General features: G+C 42.8%; 1 protein-coding gene and 1 pseudogene across 1 annotated transcript in view; both read right to left on the bottom strand.

Moving 5' to 3' along the window:
- The window catches only part of Tgm3 (transglutaminase 3), a 125063-nt gene that overhangs the window by 84467 nt on the left and 15619 nt on the right, over nucleotides 1-24977 (bottom strand). The window lies entirely within an intron of this gene.
- On the bottom strand, nucleotides 7793-9537 carry LOC102912789 (E3 ubiquitin-protein ligase Mdm2 pseudogene; annotated as a pseudogene).

The raw sequence follows: 24977 nt of genomic DNA, 5'->3' as shown, positions 1-24977 counted from the left end.
GTTTGACCTAACAAACGTCTTTGTGACTATCAGTGATGAGAACAGCAGACAAGAACTGCTCAGGTAGGGGAGGGGCCCTAAAGCAGCAATTCCAAGAACAGCCTCGCCACAGGCCAGGAATGCCAGAACAGAATTCTGATTCCTACTTCCTTCTTACTCCTTTTCCTAAATGAGTACCTCCATCTGGATGCTACCCATGATGATGTGACTGAAACTGAGAGGAGACACTTGTAGACCTGGTTGTTGGGCCAACTGGACTGACAAGCTCATCTCCTTCCCCATACCTCTGCCGAGTTTCTACCATAAGTCATTATGAAGCCACCAGAGGAGGAGCTGAATGGTCCTCTATTTCCCAGGACCTCCCCTTCTATGACAGAGGAGCTCTGCTTTCCACCTCTCTCTTAAGCTCCCACCTATGAATCTGTAATCCACTTCTCTCTAAAACTCACCTTCTGTGGTCCATGAATTTCATTCTTTAAATTCATGAGACAAGAACCTGAAGGCTATGGTTGGAGCAGTATTATTGGCCATTAAGTTTTCTAGGACCCTAGGCCCCCAGGATAGGTTCACCAAGAGCAGAGAAAGGTTCTGTTGCAACCAATCAAAGATTACCACTATAGGTAAATCCTTTTAGAATTTACAAATAGACTCCAGTTTCTATCAAACCAAAGGCCAAGAATGTCACCGTATAGCATTTGATGCCTGTAAAAAAGATTTTGCCACTTTGCTATCACTTACTATCTTAGACTTTCTATTGATGTGAAAAGACATCATGACCACAGCAACTCTTATAAAGGAAAACATTTAATTGGAGCTGGATTAGGGTTTCAAAGGTTTAGTCCATTATTATCATGGTGGGAAGCACAGTGGTTCACAGGCAGACATGGTGCTAGAGAAGGAACTGAGAATACTACATCTAGTTCTGCAGGCAACAGGAAGAGACCTGGCTTGAGCTTCTGAGACCTCAAAGCCCACCCCCTAGTGATGCACTTCCTACAACACAGCCACACCCACTCCAACAAGGCCACATCTCCTAATAGTATCACTCCCCATGAGTCTATGGAGGCCATTTTCTTTCAAACCACCACACCTACCTATCTGATGCTCCCACCAATGTGTTCTTAAAATATCTTGATTTATTACTTTCTTTGTTCTGTTACTATAAAAAGTCATGAAACTGTCACCACATTGGAATATGGTACTTCGAGTAACCTAAATCTGTGTTCATATATTACTCTATATGTGGCTCTAGAATAACATATCTTTTATTCCCTTTGAGGTGAGAGCTGTGTTTTTGCATTGACAAGATCATTAGGAAATAATCATTTGGGAGCAAGTTGGCTGTGGTCTTGTGGATGGCATGAAAGTGTGGCTGACTTGCTTTCTCTTACAAAGGTCAAAGTTACTTCTAGAATTTCAAGATGATGCTACAACTTCAAAAGAAATGGCTTGGTGGAGCTCCTGGAGAATGTAACAGAAATGAATGAGTGGAGGCCAGTCTTTTGGATGGCTTTGGTTTGTCCTCTCCTCCAGGTAGGAGGTAAAAGCCTAACTGACCACTTCTGGGTAAGCCAAAAATGTCCACAGTTTGATTGGTATTTCATCCAAATGAGAGTGGGGGGGCGGGGAGCAAGTGTCCAGAGTTAAAGCTTAGATAAGCCAGAAGAGAAAGGAAACGAAGGAAGGAACCATCCGCAGAGGTGTAAAGAGGTGTGCTTGTAGGGTAGAAAAGTCCTGACTAGGCCCCAGAACCAGGTCTTGAAATCCCACCAATCCCTGAGGTCCCTGATCTTGAAATGCCACCAATCCCTGAGGTCCCTGATCTTAAAATGCCACCAATCCCTGAGCTGGCCCCAGAATCAGACCACAAAAATCTACCAACCCCAAGCCACCCTGGAAAACTCTGTCCTCCTCCCCAAAAAACCTATATAAAGTCTGTACCCTGTTCAGTTTGCTGTTGTTTCTTACCTCAGACAGCTACCCTCCTGGATTCTTCCTTTCCAATAAGTCTCTTGAGTGAGGTTTGTTGTGTGGCTTGAGACATTTTCGTCAGAGCCCAGCTGTCACAACTTTCTGCTGAGCAGAGTGGAGCAGAGCTGTGAAATCCTCCTCTGCCAGAGCGGAGCTGTTACACTTGTACTGGGAAATCTTTCCCTGGAGCAGAACTGTAAGCTGCTACACTTTCGGTGACTTTGTGGGATTCCTTGGCTACCAACTGCCAGGATCCCTTTCCATCTGAGCTGCAATGCTTACAGTGCTAAAGAGAAACACTATGTCCCTCCTTTTGGCTATTAATCTATTGAAACAATGGTCCCCACGGAACCAGGAGTTCCCCCAGGAATCTCATGCTGGAAGAAGAAGAAAGCTGAAGCCTGATGCCAGCCGAAGGAGGAATTTGTCTCCCACGAAGAGATTTCATGCAGTCTGACAATTTGTCAGACAACCTTTTAAGAAAATGATGGGTCAGTGATGGATGGGACCACACGTTGACCAAGGCTGCTCAGTTATGCATCCCTCTTGCTAGGTATATTGACTAGAACTGATGAAAAATATTAAAAAGATTTATGAAATGATATAAATGTTAGAGCGGTTTTCCCAAGCAATTGGGGAAAGTTGAAAAGAGAATGTAAAATACAACTTCCCGGCGTTTTGCCACTCATGAGGGAATTCAAGTTCACACCGTTGAGTTTCAGACACAGAACACATCTCTATAAGGATGAGTTTTCCTCTTGCCTATTGGGTCTTCTGGCATAGGACAGTCAGCATTCAAAGGGAGCCACTCACCAGATGCAAACATTCTGGAATTTTAAAAAGCAGTTTATACTTGCTTCCACTTGATGATTTTTCAGCTGCACTCAATACCCAAGTGGTTTTTCTAGGCTGCTCAGGATTAAAGAAGTGGGATGTTATAGAAATCCATGTTGAAATGGTTTGAAAATTTATGATTTTTTTATCCTTGATTGATTCCTGGACATGGTGTCTCTTTCTGGCTAAACCGTATGTAAGGGTTTTGTTCATGAAAATGCCTTTGTTCCTCTTTTGACTACCCTTCCAGACGGAAGGACAGGGTTCCACGGCCGATTTTAGAAGTGTGTAGTTCTGATCACTAGTTGGAACACACTGATAATGAAACAACAAAGACAAACCAAAACAAACAACAACAAAAACGGTACTGACTGACCCCAGTGAGCATACTAGGGTTCCTAAGCCCAATAAGTTTCTTAGTTAGGGTTTCTGTTGCTGTGAAGAGGCACCATGACCACAACAACTCTTATAAAGAAAAACATTACACTAGGGGCTGGCTTACAGTTTCTGAGGTTTAGTCCATTATTGTCATGGCAGGAAGCATGGTAGTGTGCAGGCAGACATGGTGCTGGAGAAGGAGCTGAGAGTTCTACATCCGGATTGGCTGACAATAGGAAGAGAATGCCACGCTGGGCCTAGCTTGAGCATCTGGAACCTCAAAGCCTGCCCCCAGTGACACACTCCTCCAACACGGCCACACCAACTCCAACAAGGCTACGTCAACTAACAGTGCCACTCCCTGTGGGTCTATGGGGGCATTTTTATTCAAACCACCATAGTAAGTCTTCCTGCAAATGATGCATCAGACCCATCGTTGCCAGAGGAATTAAGCATGTCGTATATAACTCTACTTGATAAGACTACTGAAAGCAACCCTAGTTTCTGTTGGGCATTGTCCCATATGTGAGACCTTGTCAAACAAACGAACAAACAAATCAATCTATTCGCTTTCACCATGTTCCTTTTTGATTTTGCTTTGTGTCTGTTCTCCGTAATAAATCATAGCTGTGGCTACTGTATGTTTAGTACTCTGACAAATCCTGAATCGGAGGACCCCAACACAATATGGAAAGAGTTTAAAAGTCCTCGGAGGACTTATGAGAAGGGGGACAACATCATGCAAGATGAAGAAAGAGTAGCCAGGGAAGTAAGGTGGGCCGTTTGAGGTGGCGGTGGGACTGAGCTCACCTGCTGGGACTACTCCTTGTGAACCCAAGAACTCACCAAACGGTCCACAGGGCAGCCCTTCATTGTTTCCAGGCACAGCACAGCTGTCCATGGGAAAAGAACAGCCGACATCCCCAGTTCTGTGGGGGAGGCATGGATAGAAGGGATAATACTCCTTTGCAGATCTGGAGGACTTGAGTACCTTTGTCCGATTTGTAGAACTTTTGTAAGCACCCAGAAGCATGCTGGACATTCAGACCCTCTTATTCTATCTGCATGCTTCTACTTTTGATAAAAACTCGCCATAATCTGTCACATGCTCCAAGACTTTGATTTCCTTAAAAGGGACATGGTGAAAGAGAATAGATTTATTGATGTATTTATTTGACAGGGTCCCACATATCCCAAGCTGGCCTGGAACTTCCTATGTATCTCCAAGGATGACCTTGAACCTTTGCTCCTCCAGTCTCCACCTCACAAGTGGCAGTATAGAGGCACACCGCCACACCTAGTTTATGTGGTGCTGGGGATCAAACCCAGTGGGTCCTGCTTACATACTAGAAAAGCACTCTGCCAATGGAGATGTCCCCAATCTTGGTTAAGAAAATCTTCGAGGGGGCTGGAGATATGGTTCAGTGGTTAAGAGCTCTTATTGCTCTTGCAGAGGAACAGGGTTCAATTCCCAGCACCCACGTGGTAGCTTACAACTATACATAACTCCAGTTCCCGGGGATTCAACACTCTCTTCTGGCCTCCACCACACAAGTCACTTATACTGTGCACATATATACATGCAAGAAAACACTCTTGCACATAAAACAAGAATAAATATATCTTTAAAAAAACATCTTTGGGAAGATGACTGTTTTCCAAGTGAACTAATAATGTATTGCCTTCCAGTGTCCATCTATTATGAATAAAGATGCAATGAACATAGTTGGGCAAGTGTCCTTGTCCTGTGATGGACTGTCATTAGGTACATACCCAAGAGTGCTATAGCATAGTCTTGAGGTAGATGAGTCCCAGTTTTCTGAGGAACCACCATATTGATTTTCACAGTGGCTGTACAAGTTTGTAATTCCACCAGCAATAGGGGAGTGTTCTGCTTGATCCACATCCTCACCAGCATGAGCTGTCATTTGTGTTATTGACCTTAGCCATTCTGACAGGTGTAAGATGGTATCTCAAAGTAGTTTTGCTTTGTATTTCCCTGATGGATAAGGATGTTGAGCATTTCTGTAAGTGTTTCTCAGCCATTTGAGAGTCCTCTATTGAGAATTCCCATTTTCTAATTGGATTACTTAGATGTGGGGTTGGTGAAAATCTTTCCCTTCTATAGGCTGCTGTTTTGTCCTATTTGACGGTGTCCTTTGCCTTAAAGAAGTTCTTCAGTTTTATGAGTCCCATTTATTAATTGCTGATCTTAGCACTTTTGGTGTTCTGTTTAGAAAGTTGTTTCCTGTGCCAATGTGTTCAAGGCTATACCCCACTTTCTCTTCTTTTAGGTTCAGTGTATCTGGTTTAATGTTGAGGTCCTCGATCCACTTGGACTTGAGTTTTTTGAAGGGTGATAAGTATGGATCTATTTGCATTCTTCTACATGCTGACATCCAGTTTGACCAGAATCATTGGCTGAAAATGCTCTCTTCTTTCCAGTGTGTATTTTTGGCTTCTTTATAAAAAAAAAAAAGCAGGTGTCTAGAGGTGTACGAATTTATGTCTGTATCTTCAATTTGATTCCATTGGTCAACACATCTGTTTGTATGCCAATACCATGTGGTTTATTACTATAGTTCTTGTACTATAGCATAGTACAGCTTGAAATCAGGAATGGTGATACCTCCAGCAGTTCTTTTATTGTTCAAGATTGTTTTAGCTATCCTGAGTTTTTTGCTTCCCCATATGAAGTTGAAAATTATCTTTTCAAGGTCAATCAATAATTGTGCTGCATTGAATCTGTAGATTGGTAGGATGGCCATTTTTACTGTTTTTAAACAATGCTTTAAATATTTAATAAACCATTTATTTGCAAATAAATAATGTATGTATGCCACCCCTGAATAAACACTAAAAAACTAGCATTCCCCAAGGATATAATCTCAGTATCACAAATTGAAAGAGTGAAGCTTCACCGAGTTGCAGGATGCCAAAGCTGAAGAACTGACCCTTCACTATTTTCCTACTTAGATATAATAGATGCTTCATCGTGGGGATGAGTGTTTTCTGTTTGTGATGTTTAAGTCAACAAAGTCAGTACAAAACTATCCTTTGGTTACTCTAAACTTACAGTCCAGATGATTTTATTTTCTATATTGAGCATGTGAAAAATACAGGGTCCTTCAATCAAAGGGAAAAATCTTATTATGAATCAGGAGGTTAATCTACCTGGATGGAGAATTCAGTTTAAAATACTACACATTTTAAAAAATGAGTTCTCCAATCAGACCACAGCCCATAGAACCATAGAGGCTATATATATATATAGTATGGAGGTCCCTAGGACGACTGTGGCTTATAATAAATTTTGGTTCTACTCAATTATTGAAAAAAAATAGCCAAATGAATGGAAACACATGAACTATGAACCAAAGGCTGAGGGGCCCCCAGATGGATCAGGCCCTCTGAATAGGTGAGACAGTTGAATGGCTTGATCAGTTTGGGAGGCAACTAGGCAGTGGGACCAAGTCCTGTGCTCATTGCATGAGTTGGCTGTTTGAAACCTGGAGCTTATGCAGGGACACTTGGCTCAGTCTGGGAGGAAGGGACTGGACCTCCCTGGACTGAGTCTACCAGGTTGATTACAGTCCTCGGGGGAGGATTTGCCCTGGAGGAGGTGGGAATGGGGGGTAGTCTGGGGGTAAGGGAAGGGTGTGGGAGAGGGGAGAATAGGGGAACCCGTGGCTGATATGTAGAACTGAATGGTATTGTAAAATAAAATTTAAAAAAATAAAATAAAATAAAAATGAGTTCTCTTTATTCATGTTATGAATTAATCTTTCTGAATGGACTGGTTTCTAAGCCTAGCCTGAGTACAGCCTAAAACGTAGGCAACACCAGGAACCATGGAGCTGAGCCCAAGAAGGTGCTTCTAAGGGCCTCAGAATTTTCACCCTGGGAGAACAGTGCATCACCTGTCCCACACTCTGTACGACAAAAAGCTGCAAAATAAGGTGCATGTTTTTACTTACATATACACCAGATACAACTTATACCTTTAAAAAAATGTGTGCGCGTGGGGCATGTGTGGAAATCAGAGAACAACTCTGTGGAACTGGTTCCCGCCTTCCCATTTTTGGGGTTCCAGGGTGAATTTATGTCACCAGGCTTACACAGCAAGAGCCTTTATCAGCTGCATCATTTCTCCAGCCCACAACTCACAACCGCTAGAGAACTAAGAAGTTTCAGAATTTCAGTAACTTAAATATCCAGTCTTCCACACAGCTTTTAACTCTTTACATGAGAGGTACTAAATAAATGAAATGTTCTTTATTTAACAGAGAAAAGAAAAGGCAATAAATACTTGTGTAGCCAGTCCTCAGGAATCCATCATCATCTGCAGATGGAGAGGACTCATTTCTCTTCCAACAGTCCTTCCAAGTGGAGAGTATTTAAAATTTAAAGAAGATGAAAAAGGAGCTATACAGCCAATAAAGATCACATTAAAACCCAAATGTAAAATATAATCAAGAGAAATTTTTCTAAACGGAAGGAAACATTCACTATTCTTACTCTCAAGGAGGATAAATTATACAACAAATTTTACATGGACTGAAGACACTTTTCTCGCTTTAGTGTATGCAGATAAAAATAAAACTCATGTTATCTAATTTTGGGGGTTATATAGTTAGAAATATATAATTCTGCTTTTATGGGTAGGTCATCTAATTGAAATAAGTGAGGACAATCATTTGAATTGGTTGTCTGCACACTGGGCAGGGCTCATTCTTTTTTTTTAAGCCTCTTTGCACATGTGAAACATGTCATGAGATGTATGGTTTTGCCATGAACAATGCAACTGTTCTTAGATCACTCACACGGTTGGCAAATCACACATGGCTCAATGGCATTAAGAGAGAAGTCAGGTTCCACACTTTCTTCTTTGTCTTGTGTTTCCTCCGTCAACCCTCTGACATCTCCTTGGCTGCTATAAAGAATGCTACTGGAAGTCGATGGCTGGGAACAGTGCTACTCTCTTGTGACTGGGAGGCCTGTATTACTCTATCATCGTTTACTCAATGCAGGACTCTGTATCACTCACTCTAGTTCCCCTGACCCCATCAGGCACATCTAAGCGGGCATCTGCCTGAGCTGAGCTTCCTGATTGGCTTTTTCGGAGATTTCTCCTTTATCTTCCGGAAGCCAGTTCTCACGAAGGGTCCAACATCTGTTGTAGCGGGGCTGAAGGGGGAGGATTCATTTCTTTGCAGGAGGTACATTCCCAATAGTCAGCTAAGGAGATTTCAGGGTCTCCCTCAGAGGAGTCTGCATCACTTTCTCCTGCCTGATACACTGTGACTGATAGACCTCATCATCCTCATCTGAGAGCTCATGCCCTTCTTCACTCGGGCTGTAAGTAATCTTCCAAGTCAAGAGACTCAACTTTAAAGTCTACACTAAATTGATCCCAAACGGAATCCTGATCCAACCAATCACCCGATGTTCCCTTACACCACCATCATATCCTGATTTGAGGGGGTCTCTGTGGACTCAACGCTGCTGTTGCTATCACAGAATCTCTTCCTTAACACAAAGGAAGGGATCTGTGCGCTTCCTTTGTCGTTCACCAGGTAGTTCATCTGCGTTTTCTTCAGTCTCACTAACTGCTCTTTTAGATGGGGTAGACGTCTGTAGACCAAAACTGAAGAAGAAGCCTTCTCTTCTTGCTCAGGGTCCTTCCGATCACTCCCACTTTCAGACTGGAATCTTCTCTCACTCCTGGATGTGCCAGAGTCTGAGGATACTTGCTGTTACGACCACCAGGTTTCTGTAGATCATTGAAAATATCTTCCTGTGCTCTTTCACAGAGAAGCTCGGCACTCCAAACAAATCTCCTAGAAGATCATCTGAGCAATACACTATATATTGCTGCTTCTCATCATATCATCTTTTAGTCATTTTATGAGGCCACCATCCCTGCATCTCTGAGATGAAGCCTACTTGATCATGGTGGATGACCTTTTTGATGTATTCTGGATTCGGTTTGCAATTATTTTTTATTGAGTATTTTTGCATCTATGTTCATAAGGGAAATTGTTCTGTAATTGTCTTTCTTTGCTGAATCTTTGTGTAGTTTTGGGTGTCAGGGTGACTGTGGCCTCATAACATGAATTTGATAATTTTTATCTGTTTCTGTTTGTGGTGTAATTTGAGAAATATTGGTGTTAGCTCTCTTATGAAAGTCTGGTAGAATTCTGTGCTACACTTGTTTGGTTGGGAGCAGCAGTTCTCAAACTGTAGATTGAGACCCCTTTGTGGATCAAAGGACCCTTTTACAAGGGTCGCCCAAGACCATCGGAAAACACAGATATGTACATTACAATTCATAACAGCAGCAAAGTTACAGTTATAAAGTAGTAAGAATTTTATGGTTGAGGATCAACACACCATGAATAAGAGCATTGAAGGTTGCAGCATTAGGAAGGTTGAGAACCACTGTTCCAGAGCTTTCAGGTGTGCTGTTCAGTTGCTAGCATGAGACCTCTAGTTTTTTTTTTTTTTTTTTGTGTGTGTGTGTGTGTGTGTGTGTGTAGACACCTAGTGCTATAAACTTTCCTCTTAGCACCGCTTCCCTTGTGTCCCATAAGTTTGGGTATTCTGTGTATTCATTTTCATTGAATTCTAGAAAGTCTTAATTTCTTTATTTCTGTCTTGACCCATTTTTCATTCAGTAGAGAGCTGTTCAGTTTCTATGAGTTTGTAAGGTTTCTGCTGTTTCTGTTGTTGTTGACATACAGCTTTAATCTATAATGTTCTGATAGGATTCAGGGAGTTATTTCAATTTTCTTGTATCTGTTGAGGCTTGCTTTGTATCTGAGTATGTGGTCAACTCTGGAGAAAGCTCCATGAGGTGCTGAGATGATAGTATATTCTTTGGTATTTGGGTGAAATGTTCTGTAGATATCTGTTAGGTCCATTTGATTTATAATGTCTGTTAGCTCCAGTATTTCTCTGTTTAGTTTTTGTCTAGATGACCTGTCTATTGGTGAGAATGGGGTATTGAAGTCTCCCACTATCAATATGTGAATGTCAATATGTGATTTGACATATCACATAAGCTGTAGTAGTGTTTCTTTTACAAAAGTGGGTGCCCCTGTGTTTGGGGCATAGATGTTAAGAATTGAAACACCATCTTGGTGAGTTTTTCCTTTGATGAGTATGTAGTGTCTTTCCATCTCTTTTGATCAGTTTTGTTTGAAGTCTATTTTGTTAGATATTAAAAGGTTGCTTCTTAGGTTCATTTGCTTGGAATATCTTTTTTCAACCTTTTACCCTGAGGTAATGTCTATCCTTGACATTGAGGTGTGTTTCTTGAATGTCCCAGAAGGATAGATCCTGTTTTCACATCCAATTCTGTTAGTCTGTGTCTTTTTATTGGAGCTTGAGACCATTGATACTGAGAGATATCAATGACCAATGATTGTTGATTACTGTTATTTTGTTGTTGATGGTGGTTGTGTGTGTGCTTCCCTCTTTTGGTTTCGCTGGTGTGAGATTATTTACTTCCTGTATTTGCATGGGTGTAGTTAACCTCCTTAGGTTGGAATTTTCCTTCTAGCACTTTCTGAAGGGCTGGATTTGTGGATAGATATTCTTTAAATTGATTTTATCATAGAATATCTTATTTTCTCCATCTATAGTGAATGAAAGCTTTGTTGAGTATAGTAGTCTGGGCTGGCATCCATGGTCTCTTAGAGTCTGCAAGACATCTGTCCAGGCCCTTCTGACTTTTAGAGTCTCCATTGAGAAGTCCAGTGTGATTCTAATAGGTCTGCCTTTCTATGTTACTTGATCTTTTTCCCTTGAAGCTTTTAATATTCTTTCTTTTTTCTGTATGCTTAATGTTTTGATTATTATGTGGCAAGGGGACTTTCTTTTCTGGCCTAATCTATTTGGTGTTCTGTATGTTTCTTGTACCTTTATAGGCATCTCCTTAAGTTTAGGAAAACTTTCTTCTATGACTTTGTTGAAAATATATCCTGGACCTTTGGGCTTGTATCCTTCCTCTATTCCCATGAATCTTAGGTTTGGTCTTTTCATCGTGTCCCAGATTTTCTGGATGTTTTGTGTCAGGAATCTCTTAGATTCCACATTTTCTTTGACTGATGTATCCATTTTTTCTGTTGCAGTGTTTCTCAACTGGAAGGTCAGGACCCCTTTGGGGGTCAAATGATCCTTTCCCAGAGGTCACATATCAGATATTCACATTACGATTCTTAACAGTAGCAAAATTACACTTATGAAGTAGCAATGGAGTAATTTTATGGTTGGGGTCACCACGACATGAGGAACTGTGTTAAAGGGTCACAGCATTAGGAAGGCTGAGAATCACTGTTCTATTGTATCTCCAAGTCCTGAGATCCTCTCTTCAATCTCTTGTATTCTGTTGGTGAAGCTTGCCTCTGTAGTTCTTGTTTGAATTCCTAAATTATTCATTTCCAGAATTCCCTCAGTTTGTGTTTTCTCTATTGCTTCTATTTCCCTTTTCGGGTCTTGAACAGTTTTATTTCCCTCAACTGTGTTTTTTTTTTTTCTTCTTCTTGCTTTTCTTTAAGACATTTATTAATTTCTTCCAATTGCTTGTATTTTCCTGACTTTCTTTAAGGGATATATTCACTTCCTCTTTAAAGACCTCTATCATCTTCATACAGGTGGTTTTAGGTCTTTTTCTTAGACTTCAATTATACTGGAATATTCAGGGCCTGCTATGGTATAATAATAACTGGACTCTACTGGAGACATATTGTCCTGGCTGTTATTAATTATGTTTTTACACTGGCATCTAGGCACTTGGGTTTGGGATGATTATAGGTCTAGGTGCTGCTTCCTGGGAGGTCAGGATGGGACCGGTCTGTGGGATCCACAGGAGGCATGGATGTGGGGAGGTACAGCTGGGATGAGCCTGAGAAAATTGGGTCTGCTGGGCCATCAGAGAGAGCATAGAAGGTCTGCAGGCAGCCTACCTTGTCTTCTGGCAGGTGTGACCTGTGGTTGAGCAGGGGGCGTCCACCTAGACCCGGGGCTGGGATACAGCGATAAGTGGGGAGGGAGGTCAGGAAGGGATGGTCTGTGGGACCTACAGGAGGCATCGAGAAGGGAGGCTGCATCTGATATTCTGTCACAGCTCTAGGGACAAGCCTGAGGGTTTGGGTCTGCTGGGGTAACAGAGATCACAAAAAGCAGTCCTGTAACTTCTGAGGTTATAGAGATGAATGAACTTATGTGGAAGCATATAGCTTTGTGCTTAGGCATCTCATAGAAAGTCTAGAGGTGGCAGCTGAGCATCATTGCCATTAAGGAGCTGAAACACAAGGAAGAATCACATTATCTGGGCAGCGTTTCCTCTTGGAGAGTCCCATGAAACTGGCTTGGCAGGTCACTTGTGAAATCAGCACCAAATGTCTTTCTCTGACAGGTGACAAAAAATGTCCAAGTCAGCAACTTCCACCGTGTGATGGAGCTTTGAGTACAACCAACAGTCTCATCCAAGTGTGAGGTTTCTTTTCAACATCAGCTTTTATGGCCCACCTGTGACTCATTAAACCTGGAGCCAAGGACTAGGGATGGCTGGGTGTGTCATAGCATCTCACGAATGAGTGCATGTGGCAAGGATAAGGGAGACTAAAAACCAAGCCCTGGATTGGGTTGGGGAGCAGACAATAGAACTCAGGGATGGGAATGAGAATAAGCTGAGTCAAATAATTAATGTGTGGCACCATGAGCCACTACTTAAAATCCATTCTCTTTTAATGAACATTAAAACTTGGGATCAAAATGAAGTGGATAGAAACAGAACAGATCCCGGAACCGGAACCAGAAGAAGCAGTCAGAGAGAAGGCTAAGAGCTCGAGGACACTTGACACGTTGCTTCCAGTCGCACATTCCAGTCGTCGCACATACATCGCTGCCAGTCGCATCTGTGGAGACGTAGCAGGCGCTCCACAAACCACGGGGCGCCTTTTGCCAAGAAGCCGGCTTGCCGACTGCAGAACTTGTTTAAGCTTTTAATTGTTTTTATTGCAGTACCAAAGACTGGGAAACTGGTGATGTGAGCAACGCTCATCCATAGATGGGAATGAAAAGCCCCGAGAGAACAGCTAACATGTACAACATGAGTAGACCCCAGTTTCCGACCCATGGGTCTCACTTCTCCATCTCCCGTGGACTGTGATGCAGACACTGGTCACTTATCCCCGATGACATACAGTACTAAACAGGGGGCTCTCTCCTCCCTAAACTTACCGAAGTGTTAATGGTAGCTATTATTTTTTTTTAATAGGATGCAAGTCTCAGAAGCGGGCTGAAGGATTCTTACTCCCTAAAACTTGATCTCGGAGGTTTGCCCCTGTCTGTTTGCATAAATTTGACATTTCACCTCCAGCCTCCTAAACACTGGACTGGCCCAGTCTCCGTTTTGCTCTTGGCTTCTCTGGGCTTGTCCTGGGCCCAGATACTATGAGAGCAAGTAGCACACTCTTGGGTTGCATCATTCCCTGTTTTGCTGGATCTCATTGACCCCAGTGGGCTCCATCTCCATCGGCTGCCCCAGAGAGGCTAATCAGTTCCACTCTCGAACATCATTAAGATCTTAGAGCTGAAAGGAAACTTTGGGGCCATTTAGTTGAAGCCTTTAATTTTGCTAATGAAAAGCAGGTCCAAGAAGGCCATGCTATTCACACCAAGTTACAGAGAGAGACCAGAATTCTAATTCCACTCCCCCATTCTAAATAGAGCCATTTGAATAACTGTGCCATTTCTCCTTATTTAATTCAACTGGGTTTAAATGAATAGCGGTTCATGGGCTGTCTACCAACTCTATTTTAGGATGAGAAGAGAAGAAGGACACACATAAATCACAAATTAATCCAAAAGAAGCTAAGGGGAAACAAGGCATTATGTTGCCCTTAAGAATTGTATAATGGGCCTGCAATCTTAGCACTAGGGAGGCAGAGGCAGGAGGATCATCAATGTGAATTTGCTATTTTTTAACCAATCTTGACTAAATAGTGAGGTTGCCCCTAGAACTGTGCAGAATGAGTGTGTAACACAGGGCAGATATAAGTGGTTAAGAAGGATCACATATGCTACATTAAAGCAGAAGTCTGAATGCCCAGAAGGCTGCAGGGAGGAGGTATCACTTAAGCTGGCTAGGTCATTGACGTCCATTCCAGTTCCCTTCTAGCTGACCTTTACAGGTTATAAAGTTTTAAATTTCCCCAGATTTCCTCGAAGCTGAGGGTGGTTAGGTGACTCTTTTGACCAATGAGATCTGTGTAGGCTTATTCTAGGGAAGTTCATACTGCTTCTACCTCTTCTTTTCACTTGGAACGTGTGATGTCTAAAGATGCACCACTGCCACTAAAAAGAATGAAGTGATCATTTGGAAGAAGCCCAGGTCCTGGACATAATCTAGCTCCACACTGCTGGGCCCTGAAATTCTTGCTGAACAAGATAAATTAATCCCTATTTGGTTCAGTCAGGGTAGCAGATTTTTTTTTTTAATGTAGCTAAACCCAACCCTAACTGGTTCACAGACCTTGAAAGAGCTGTAGGATTTCAGCAAGTACAGATGGTTAAAAAAAAGGTATGAACAAAGACTCCAGATGGGGATAATGCCAGTGTGTTCTTGGCAGACCAAGAGGAACACAGAGGTCGATCAAAAGAAAGGTTGGGGAAGGCAGGCAGGGGTTGGTGATGGAAGGTGAGGTGTAGCAGTAGACTGCATTTCATAAGCTGGTGAGGGTAGTGAGATGGCTCAGTAAATATGGCCTGATGTCGGTAGTTAGATCTCCACAGCCTACGTGGTGGAAGGAGGGAAGCAGCTCTCCAAAGCAGATGGTACAAACCACGCCCATTTTGACTGCTGTGTGGTATTGCAACCTCCGAAGCCGAGAGTTGTGGGTTTTTTGTTGTTTGTTTAGATTTCATTTATTATTTGTTTTGCCTGCATGTATGTCTGCAGGCCAGAAGAGGGCACCATATCTCATTACGGATGGTTGTGAGCCACCATGTGGCTGCTGGGAATTGAACTCAGGACCTCTGGAAGAATAGTCAGTGCTCTTAACCTCTGAGCCATCTCTCCAGCCCCAAGCAGTTTTTGAAAAAGAGAATTTACAAAGTGGTCAGGGAATCCTCAGAGACAAGAGTCTCTCCCAACACTGGGGCTTAGGGGTATTTATGGAATAAAGAAATGGGACTGTCTGAGATATGGTGAAAGGCTATTGGAAGTAAGGAAAGCAGCAGTAGTCTGCATAGGTACAAATAACCTCCATGGCTTTTTGTAAGATGCATGCTGATGGAAGTGATGGCTGGAGTTTGAGTTTGAGAGTTTCTGACCTTCTGACCTCAAAGCTTACCCACCAAGCACCTGTGAAGACCCAAGAGATCAGTGGCTTTGACCTACCTGAGCTAGACAAGGCTGTCTCCACATACCCCCAAGAACTTTCAACAGCTGCTACCGTGTGAGCATGCATTAAAGGCATCATCTATTGCAAAGCTGGGGAGGGTACAGGGCTTGTCTAATTAAGCAGCTCTTGGTCTGGTTGGCTTTCTTGAGACAGGGTCTCACTAAGTAGGCTCCCAGTTTTGAATCTCCTACCTTGTCTCCTGAGAACCCAGACCACAAGCCCATGCCACCATGCCCAACTGTTTTAAACAACGCCTTCAATCAGTGATTAAAGCATAGGATGCATGGGGCGTATTCAGGTTTCCAACTTTCAAAAGAAAGAATGTGCCTTTGATTTTTAAACTTTAATTAGGGAGGAAGAATGGCCCAAGCCCCCTACAAGAGGAAAAATATGAATTTCATTATGGAGAGTTGGTTTCACCAAGAGGAATTAGTGGGAAAAGTGAGCTGGCTCCCCCTGGGAGCCGGGGGTAGTTCCTGGACTCGTAATCCCAGGTGGTGAGGTGAGTGAGCCTTGAGTCCCACATGAGCCAGCAGCAGGCAGAGCAGCTGCTGTGAGCCTGGAGCCAGAGTGGGTGGCTTTGCTCATTCTGATCTGTGGGTACATACATTATATCTCTGTTCGCATGGGCCACGGCAACCACAATACCGCAAACTCACTTGCATCCTGAAGGCCCTGCTTGCACGGTGCCAATTTCCTCCCACCACCAATTACTAGGCTGGCAAACCACAGCCACCGAGCCCAGCCCTCTGGCTTCGACAGAATGTGCTGCTTAGCTGAAGCACTATACAGGCCACACATGTTATTCCCAAGAATGGTCAAAGGTGGAAGGGATAAGACAGATGTATAAGGAAATAAAATGTGGTCTGAGGTTATGGATAGGAATGTGGAGAATGAAAGATAATTCAAGCGCTTTCCCACAGCCACAAGGAAGAAATCTTCGCATAGTTCATGTGTCCATTCCACTCTTTCTACTCATCATTGCTGCATCCCTAGATTCAATCAACCTCAGATCAATAATATATGAGCAAAAAATTATCATCCATATTGAATGCAGATTTTTTTTCTTGTCATGCTCCCCAGAAATACAGCAAAGAACTAGCTCTGTAGGCTATATATTACACTAGGCACTGTCTTTCATGGAGGCTTGATGTGACGTATACAGGAGAATATATGTAGATTATTTCACGTGTATTTATTATTTATTTATTTATTGTGTGTGTGCTTGTGTGTGCCATACATATGCAAGTATACGAAGTAGACAGGAGAATATGCATAACTTATTTTACATGTATTTATTATTTACTTATCATGTATGTACTTGTGTGTGCATACATGTGCAGGTCAGGAGACAACTTGCCAGGCTTGTTTCTGTCTTTCCATAATGTGGATTCTGGGGATCAAACTCAGGTTATCAAGCTTGGCAGCAAATGCCTTTATCCACTGAGCCATCTTTCTGGCCTTACACACGTGATTTTTATATAGGGACATAAGCATTGCAGATTTGGGTATCTGTAAATCCTGAAGCTATTTGCCATGGACAAGCAGAGGCAGCTGTATGTGCTTCTCTGATTTAGACACTGGAAACTCAGATGAAGGGTTACAGTGCAATGAAAAAAAAAATTCTACTGTCACCTTGCTGTGTGAGAAAACAAACAAACAAACAAACAAACAAACAAACAAATAAACAAAACCACACCCCAGCTTCAGCTTTACATCCCCTAACTACTCACTTGTCCATTGAAAGGTTTGGACCAGAGAAACGAAGCCTCAGCCTCTTCAAGAATGCTTTGTTTTCCTGGGACAGTGGCACAGACCTATAATCTCAGCACTTGGTAGGGAGAAGCAGGAGGTAGTAAGTTCAGAGCCAGCTTAGGTTACATGGCAAGACCCTACCCCAAAAAGGGAAAGAACGTTGTTATGAACGTATGGGGTACAAGGCAATATTTTTATATATACTTACATTGCAGAAAAATTCAAAATGTTAACAAATTCATCATATCACATAATTGCCATTTCTTGTAAATAAGAACATTGGAAGTCTGCTTTTGGTAATTTTGAAATATATGATGCCTTATTAATAAAAGTCATTGTTCTGTGCCACAGGTTATTAAAGCTTATTTCTCCAGTCTGACTGAAACTTTGAGCCCCACAAGAATACTCTGGACCAGGCTCCCTGAACAGCCAGGAGCACCTTCTCTTCACAGCTCACACACCAGGTGATGGAGGTGTGAACTGCAGAGTTCACACACCAGGTGATGGAGGTGTGAATTGCAGAGTTCACACACTAAGTGATGGAGGTGTGAATTGAACAGCTCACACACCAGGTGATGGAGGTGTGACTCTGTCCTGGGTTCCCACTTGGTGCCTCCAAGGCTAGTATCCTGTTTTCTTCACAGAAGAACCTCAGTACATTTTTACAGAATAGATGGGTGAGCTGCCTTACTGTTTCATGATAAGGGTTTTAGAAAAGATGTGGAGATGTTCTCAGAGCCTGTAGCACAGCAAAGATTAGCACCATAATTAGCAACAAATGGCACACCACCCATAGCAAGTTGATGTGCCAAGCTCCAGGCAAGTCCACTAGAGGAGAGAAAGGCTAAGTTAGTTCATTTAGAAGGGTGGGGGGTGGGGTGGGAGGAGGACAGGGGAATCTGTGGTTGATATGTAAAGTTAAATTAATTATAAAATAAAAATACTTATTTCAAAAAAGAAAAACCAGCTTTTTAGATAATTAATTCTGTTAGATATTAGTAACACTCTATGAGAAAAATGGGCATCTGGTCAAACAAAACAAATACTTTAAGAAATACTAAGCTTACAACCCATGGACCCAGAGAGGTTAGGTACAGAGAAAGGGACTGGGGGATGCATGGATCTCCTTGGGATGGGGGAAGTAGAATAGATGGACTATTAGGGCAGGAAGGCAGGAATGAGAGGACTAGGTGGGGAGGAAGAAGGGAGACGAGGTTGAGGGGAAGAACGTAGGGAAATACAGCTAGAATTGAGGGGCATTTGAGGGGTGATATGGAAACTGTTAGAATTCTGACCTCATTCCAGCTACATGACCGCACATGCACAGTTCAGGAATTAAGCAAAGGGTCTTGCGTCTTTAGATTGTGCTGGCCATGAAGTGCGCACGGTGTGGTCATGCAATCCCCCCAACACACTATTTTTCTCTCTGCCCTCCACACATGCTCTTTCCCAGGCCTGATTCTTCCCCCACCCCCTTTCTCCTAATAAACCTCTCTGCTATCAGGTAGCATGGCCATGGCTCATGATCTTTTTGCGATGTAACCAGCGCTGCTTATCATTCATTTCAGAAACTTCCTAAAATATATGGAAGTGATCCTAATGAAGTCTCAAATAATAAGGGAGATGGAGTCCCTAGTGACTGTCTCTTGTCACCAAATATAGCTTCCAATATGGAACTGGGTACATCCAATTGAGTTGTTGGTCAAAGGGGTCCCATGGAAATCCCCAAATAACCCACGTCGTTGCAAAGACAACAGGTTTCTCTCCACTAATGGACAGCAAGCCCACACAACTCATTGAACATGGAGAGGTCAAGCTGGTGCCTACATAGAACCTTCACCTCTATGTTCTAATGTCTTTGGTATGGGAAGGTACTTTGTAGGCTACCAAAAGAGAAACATATACACCAACCCAGCCACAAAACCTTTGATCTACAATCCATCCTGCCAGCAAAATATGCTAGGGTGATGGTGGCACAAAGCTTGTGAGAGAGAGACTAATCAATGTCTGATTTGACTTAAGGACCACTCTACGAGATGGAACCCAGACCTGACACTGCTTGGGTGATCAAGAAGCAGAGACTTATTCAGCCATCATCAGAGAAACTTCCTCCTGCAGCAGATGGGAACAAATACAGAGACCACAGCCAGACATTACAGAGAGAGAGAGAGAGACAGAGAGAGAGAGAGAGAGAGAGAGAGAGAGAGAGAGAGAGAGAGAGAGAGAGAGATTTGAATACACAGCTCTAAATGAGACATTTCCATCAAATCCCTCCCCTCAGAGCTCAGGGAACCAGGTGGAAGAGGAGGCAGAAAGAGTTTAAGAGCCAGAGGGGATGGAGAACAAGGCCTCTGCATCAACTGATAGGGTTCATATGAACTCACAGAGGCTGAAGCAGCAGCCACAGGTCTGTACTAGGTCCTCTACATACATATTATGGCTTTCAGTTTAGTAGTTTTATAGGACTCCTGAATGTGTGAATGATTCGTGTGCCTTCTCTTAGGACTCTTTTCCTTTTGTTGGTTTACCTTGTCCAACCTCCATGTGATGGTTTTTGTTTTATCTTATTATATATTTTGCTATGTTTGTGTGTTATATCTTAGAAACATGTTCTTTTCTAATGATAGACAGAAAGGGAGTGAATCCAGATGGGAGGAGAGGGGAGGAGGAACTGGGAGGAGTAGAGGGGAGACTGTAGTCAGAATATATTGTATGGGAAAAGAATCTATTTTTAATAAAAGGGGGAAAGAAATGCTAAGCTTTCTCTATAGCTCTCTCGTTGCCCTGTGGGACATTAGCCTAGGCAAAACATTGAGAATGCTCTAATGAAGATATATGTTTAGCTTTGTGTGACTGGGAATTCCTCAAAGTACTTATCATGGAACTGTTTTTAGAAAACACATATAAGCATAAGTAGAATTTATGAAACACTGATTTCATATAAATGGTTTTTATAATGGAGTTTTTACTTACAAACCTATGAAGAGCTCCTCTAGGACCAAATATTATTGATCATTGAATAAATAAGTGGATAAGATGTAGAATTTTGACAGGTACAGTAATTCAGACCATTGTTATCATTATGATCATCTGTTAGGTAACATGTTCTCAATATGAATTGATGATCTACCTTGCATCAAATGCAAAGGCTAGAGAGATAAGTAAGACAGAGTCCCCTCTCTCCAAAAGCATACTGCCTAATAGGAAGGAAAAGAATAATGTGCGGAGTTTAAAGAGATGTACAGGAAGGCAAGAGAAAGGCGACAGCTGAAAGCCAGATCTTGGATAATAAAAACCACATCGTTACTAATAAAGCCTTAATATAACTTGCCATCTACCAGGTATGATTTTAGGCACTTTAAATATACTGCTCCACTTAAATCTCAATACATCCTTGCTATGTACCTTCAGCATTTTAGAAATGAGATCACTGAGGCGCAGAAATCCCAGGCAACCCACCCAAGATCACATGGCCATAAATACAGCATAATCTTCAAATCCAAATAGTCAGGCTCCAGAATCTATGTGTGTTAGCACAAGGGTGAACTGCTTCTCTAGGGGTACACAGTATGCTAGATGAAGGACAGAAACCTAGATAGAGGAAGAGAGAAAACAGTAAGTGGTCCTGTATATCTAGAAGCAGAAATACACAGAGAAGAAATAGCAGGTAAGGATGGATGGGAAGGTCGAGGCCAAAAGTAAAAAAATATCATGATTCTTGAGCTGTCTGACTGGAACTCCTGTGGATTTGGATCCTCATACTCTCCACATCCTCAGTCAAGAAAGAAAAACATGAATGTTTGCAAGGTGAATCTGGGCTCAAATAACCTTCATGAACATCTTTTGAAGTCTACTACCATCTGACCAATACACGACAATTTTATACCATTATAGAATTGTGTTGACACAATAAAAGAAATTTCAGCCACTTAAACGTTCAAATGACACTTTTTTTTACATGGAAGTTCAGAAAATATATACTGTTGTTTCTCATGCAGCTTTTGGTATCCCTGGCAACTTGTTTGCAACTCCAATTTCCAGCTGGAGACAGAACATCAAAAAAAAAAAAACCAGAAGTCATACGATGTCACAGCCAGAGCATGTCAAAGTTTTCAGCATATGATTCTTTGAGTAGCAAGACCCTAGACATAAGTATCCACCAAGGGAGAACTGCCTGAGAACAGTACATTTCTGCAGCAGAATGTCAGGACCCAGACTGCGATGAAGCTTAGTAGAGCAGCACTTTATAGTGATGCCCTGCATTGGGAAAACAAAGCAAAATAAAGCAAAAAAGGAGATGAGCAGGGAGAGAAGAAGAGATCCAGGAAAGCACAACTAAAATATAATAAAAAGAGAAATTGTGGAAAAATACCTATCCCTAGGCGTAGTCTCAGAGCCAGGATGACCGAAGCGAGGGAAGAAGCAGCCGTGGGTTGAGGAAGAAGAAAGAGAGAGAGTTAAGCAGTGAGACCACGGGACTGGGCAGCCAGCTGTGAGGGAGGCTCTGGGAGAAGTTAAGAACAACTGCGGCAGGTGAGATCAAGAGTGGTTAAGTGTGCAGGAGACAGATCCCAAAGACGAGGATGACGATGAGCTCAGGTTTAGACACACTAGGTGTGAGGGATCTTTGGCTCTTAGGATAGAGATGACCTACCAGAAATGTGAGTACAAAATTTGTAATGACAAATTAGTAGTTGCCATCCTATTGGCGAACTACGAGGAAGCCAGTAACCTCTCTGTGCTGTGTAGAGTTGAGGCAGGACAGGACGGCCGGGAGAACTTTGGTTACATGGAAGGGCATCTTGAAAAAGAAATGAGGCCTTTCATCTTGGGGTGTGCTGAGAAAGGCCAGGAACATCAGCTCCCCCAACCCTGTTTCATACTAGCTTGGCCTGAAATTCTTTCTTCTGGTTTTGCCTGAGTGGAGGTCTCTAAGAGGAAAGGAAACTCTGGATGTGTGTAGGGGACAGAATAGATCCGTGCTCCACCCCTGTCACTATTAATAGTTAAAACAGCCAGCCTGAGATTGCTGCCCTTAGAATGGCTTGCCTTGAAAGGATGGCCCTTGGCTGCTCTCTGGAAACTTGCCTGGAGAACAGTGCCAAACACCTGTATGAATGTGGCTTATGCTAACTAACCATTTTCCTTCTAGAAAGCCAGCGATTTGGAGCATGCCAAGGAGAAAGTGTCTCTGTAACTAGCCTGATAATGCATACTGAGACTCCAATGAGTGTCCCCGGGAGGAATCATCGGTCACAAGTTGTCATGATTTATTGTTAGAGAAATGAAGCACATCTTCATGTGTGTCTACTGAAAGAGAATCCTTGGATGCTAGCTCCGGCTTTCTTTTGACCCTGCTTCCCCTCACCCCCTGATTTCCCCTTTCTTGATGTCACATTGGGTCCTTTAACTGTCACAAACTTTTGCCTCTAGCTAAATTGTTACTATATGCTGAGTCCTGAGTTGTTCTAGCAAATTACAAAGCCAAGGATGAACTCGGGACATCGACATCCCTTCTCCCAGACGGAGGTGAGGTGAGAGGTATACTCAGAAACCGAATCTGCTCTCTGTTGCTTATCCGGCTCTTCCCACTGTGGTTCCAAATGAAGATGTAACTTGCAACGTTTAAGAAAAGCCTGGAGCGCCTCATGGAAAAGGGATTTTGTAAGAGAGGTGTGACCCCACGGCTCTGATGGCCTGTGACTGAGCCCTGTGCGCTCTGCTACACGCCTCAGCCTGAGTGGCTCAGCTCTGGCGCTTGAACAAGATGCTGGGTGATGACTCTGTGGCCTGTAAGTGCCTATTAATTCTGATGGTCTGTGACTCTGTGGCTGCTCCCTGTTGGAAAAGCTTGGGATTCTCCTGAGATAAATCCCAGCTGAGGAAACAAAGGCAGACGGTCACAAAGCCTGTAAAAGGAGGCACAAAGAGAATCTTCCACCCCTGGCTGGCATCCAGAGTAGCCCCAATTAACATGTGATGAGCGAAGAGTGATGTGCTGGGGACTTTTGATCCTTATTATCCCTGTGCTGTCCAGTTCCAGAATCTGTTTCTTCTCCCAGCCAGGCCCTGGCTCCAGGGGTCTCAGTCATAAAGGTGTGTCAGGGAGGAGCTGCCAGACAAGCAGAGGTTCCTGTGCTGGCGCTTTAGACAATGCCAAGGATGCCACCCTGAGAATGGGGAGGTATGGTGGCCTTTTTATGTCATGGGTTTTCAGGTTTGTTTTTGCTGCCACACCTTATGGTACATTATCACGAGCTGAGGTAGAAACACGGCCAGGCAAGCCCTTCATTGTCCATACTGTCATCCAAGGGACGGACTTCCTTCCCTTGGCTAGCATTAGTCACATTATTTATAGTTTTTAGTATTTCCAGAATATTCTTCACTCCTCCCAGGAAAACCTTGCATCACCAGAATTAATGTCAACCACCCTATTCAGCTCCAATGGGAGCACTTTGGGTTAAGAAAGCCTTGTTTCCTTCCTGTGTATAAAAACATAGGCTGGGGGCTGGAGAGATGGCTTAGTGGTTAAGAGCATTGACTGCTCTTCCAGAGGTCCCTGGTTCAATTCCCAGCACCCACATGGCAGCTCACAACTGTCTGTAACTCCAGTTCCTGAGACCCAACACCCAAGGCAAAACACCAATGTATGTGAAATAAAAATAAATATTTTTTTTTTAAAAAAAAAAAAGCTGTAGGCTGATGTTTCCCTGCATTCCCAGAAACCACCTAATCTAAACTAAGCTTTTTCTAGAATCTGGGTTCTCTTGGAAGTTTACTAAAAACCTTCTATTTTCTTCTAAGTTTCACGTCAATCCTATTTCCATTTAAACTAGAATCACTAGTCCATCCCTCTGAAGAGAATTTTGGTTATGAATGATCATCATCCAGAAAGGCTGAGTTTCAACTGTTATCAGTAGAAGTCTAGGACCAGAAGCAGTTTCCTAACCACCTTCCTTCAGTACAGCATCCTTCCTCTAAAATTTAGAGATCCATATCTGAGAGTCCACTGTGGTCTACCAGAGCCTACCAGAGATGATCTCTGAAACTCATGAAAATCACTCCTCTCCTCTCCTCTCCTCTCCTCTCCTCTCCTCTCCTCTCCTCTCCTCTCCTCTCCTCTCCTCTCCTCTCCTCTCCTCTCCTCTCCTCTCCTCCCCTCCCCTCCCCTCCCCTCCCCTCCCCTCCCCTCCCCTCTTCCTCTTCCTCTTCCTCTTCCTCTTCCTCTTCCTCTTCTCTTCTCTTCTCTTCTCTTCTCTTCTCTTCTCTTCTCTTCTCTTCTCTTCTCTTCTCTTCTCTCTCTCTCTCTCTCTCTCTCTCTCTCTCATCTCTCTCTCATTCTCTCATTCTCTTTCTTTCTTATTCTCTCATTTTCTCTCTCTTCCTTTTACTCTATAGTTTAGCAGACTGGCCTGGAATGTACTACATAGCTCAGAATGTCCTCATGGTCACAGCAATCCTCCTGACTCAACCTCCCAAATGCTAGGATTACAAGCAAGAGCCCCCTCTGGCTATACTCTGACTCTGGACCAAACTGAGTCCATGGTTTTTTTTCAATTTCTTTGTTTTTATTTAATTGGTTGAGAATTTCATATATGCATCTACTGTGTTTTGATCAAGTCTATT

Source organism: Peromyscus maniculatus, chromosome 4, assembly GCF_049852395.1.
Source record: "Peromyscus maniculatus bairdii isolate BWxNUB_F1_BW_parent chromosome 4, HU_Pman_BW_mat_3.1, whole genome shotgun sequence".
NCBI classification, from domain to species: Eukaryota; Metazoa; Chordata; class Mammalia; order Rodentia; family Cricetidae; genus Peromyscus; species Peromyscus maniculatus.
Note: the sequence above shows the minus strand (reverse complement) of the source record. Positions and strands in the feature narration are given on the sequence as shown.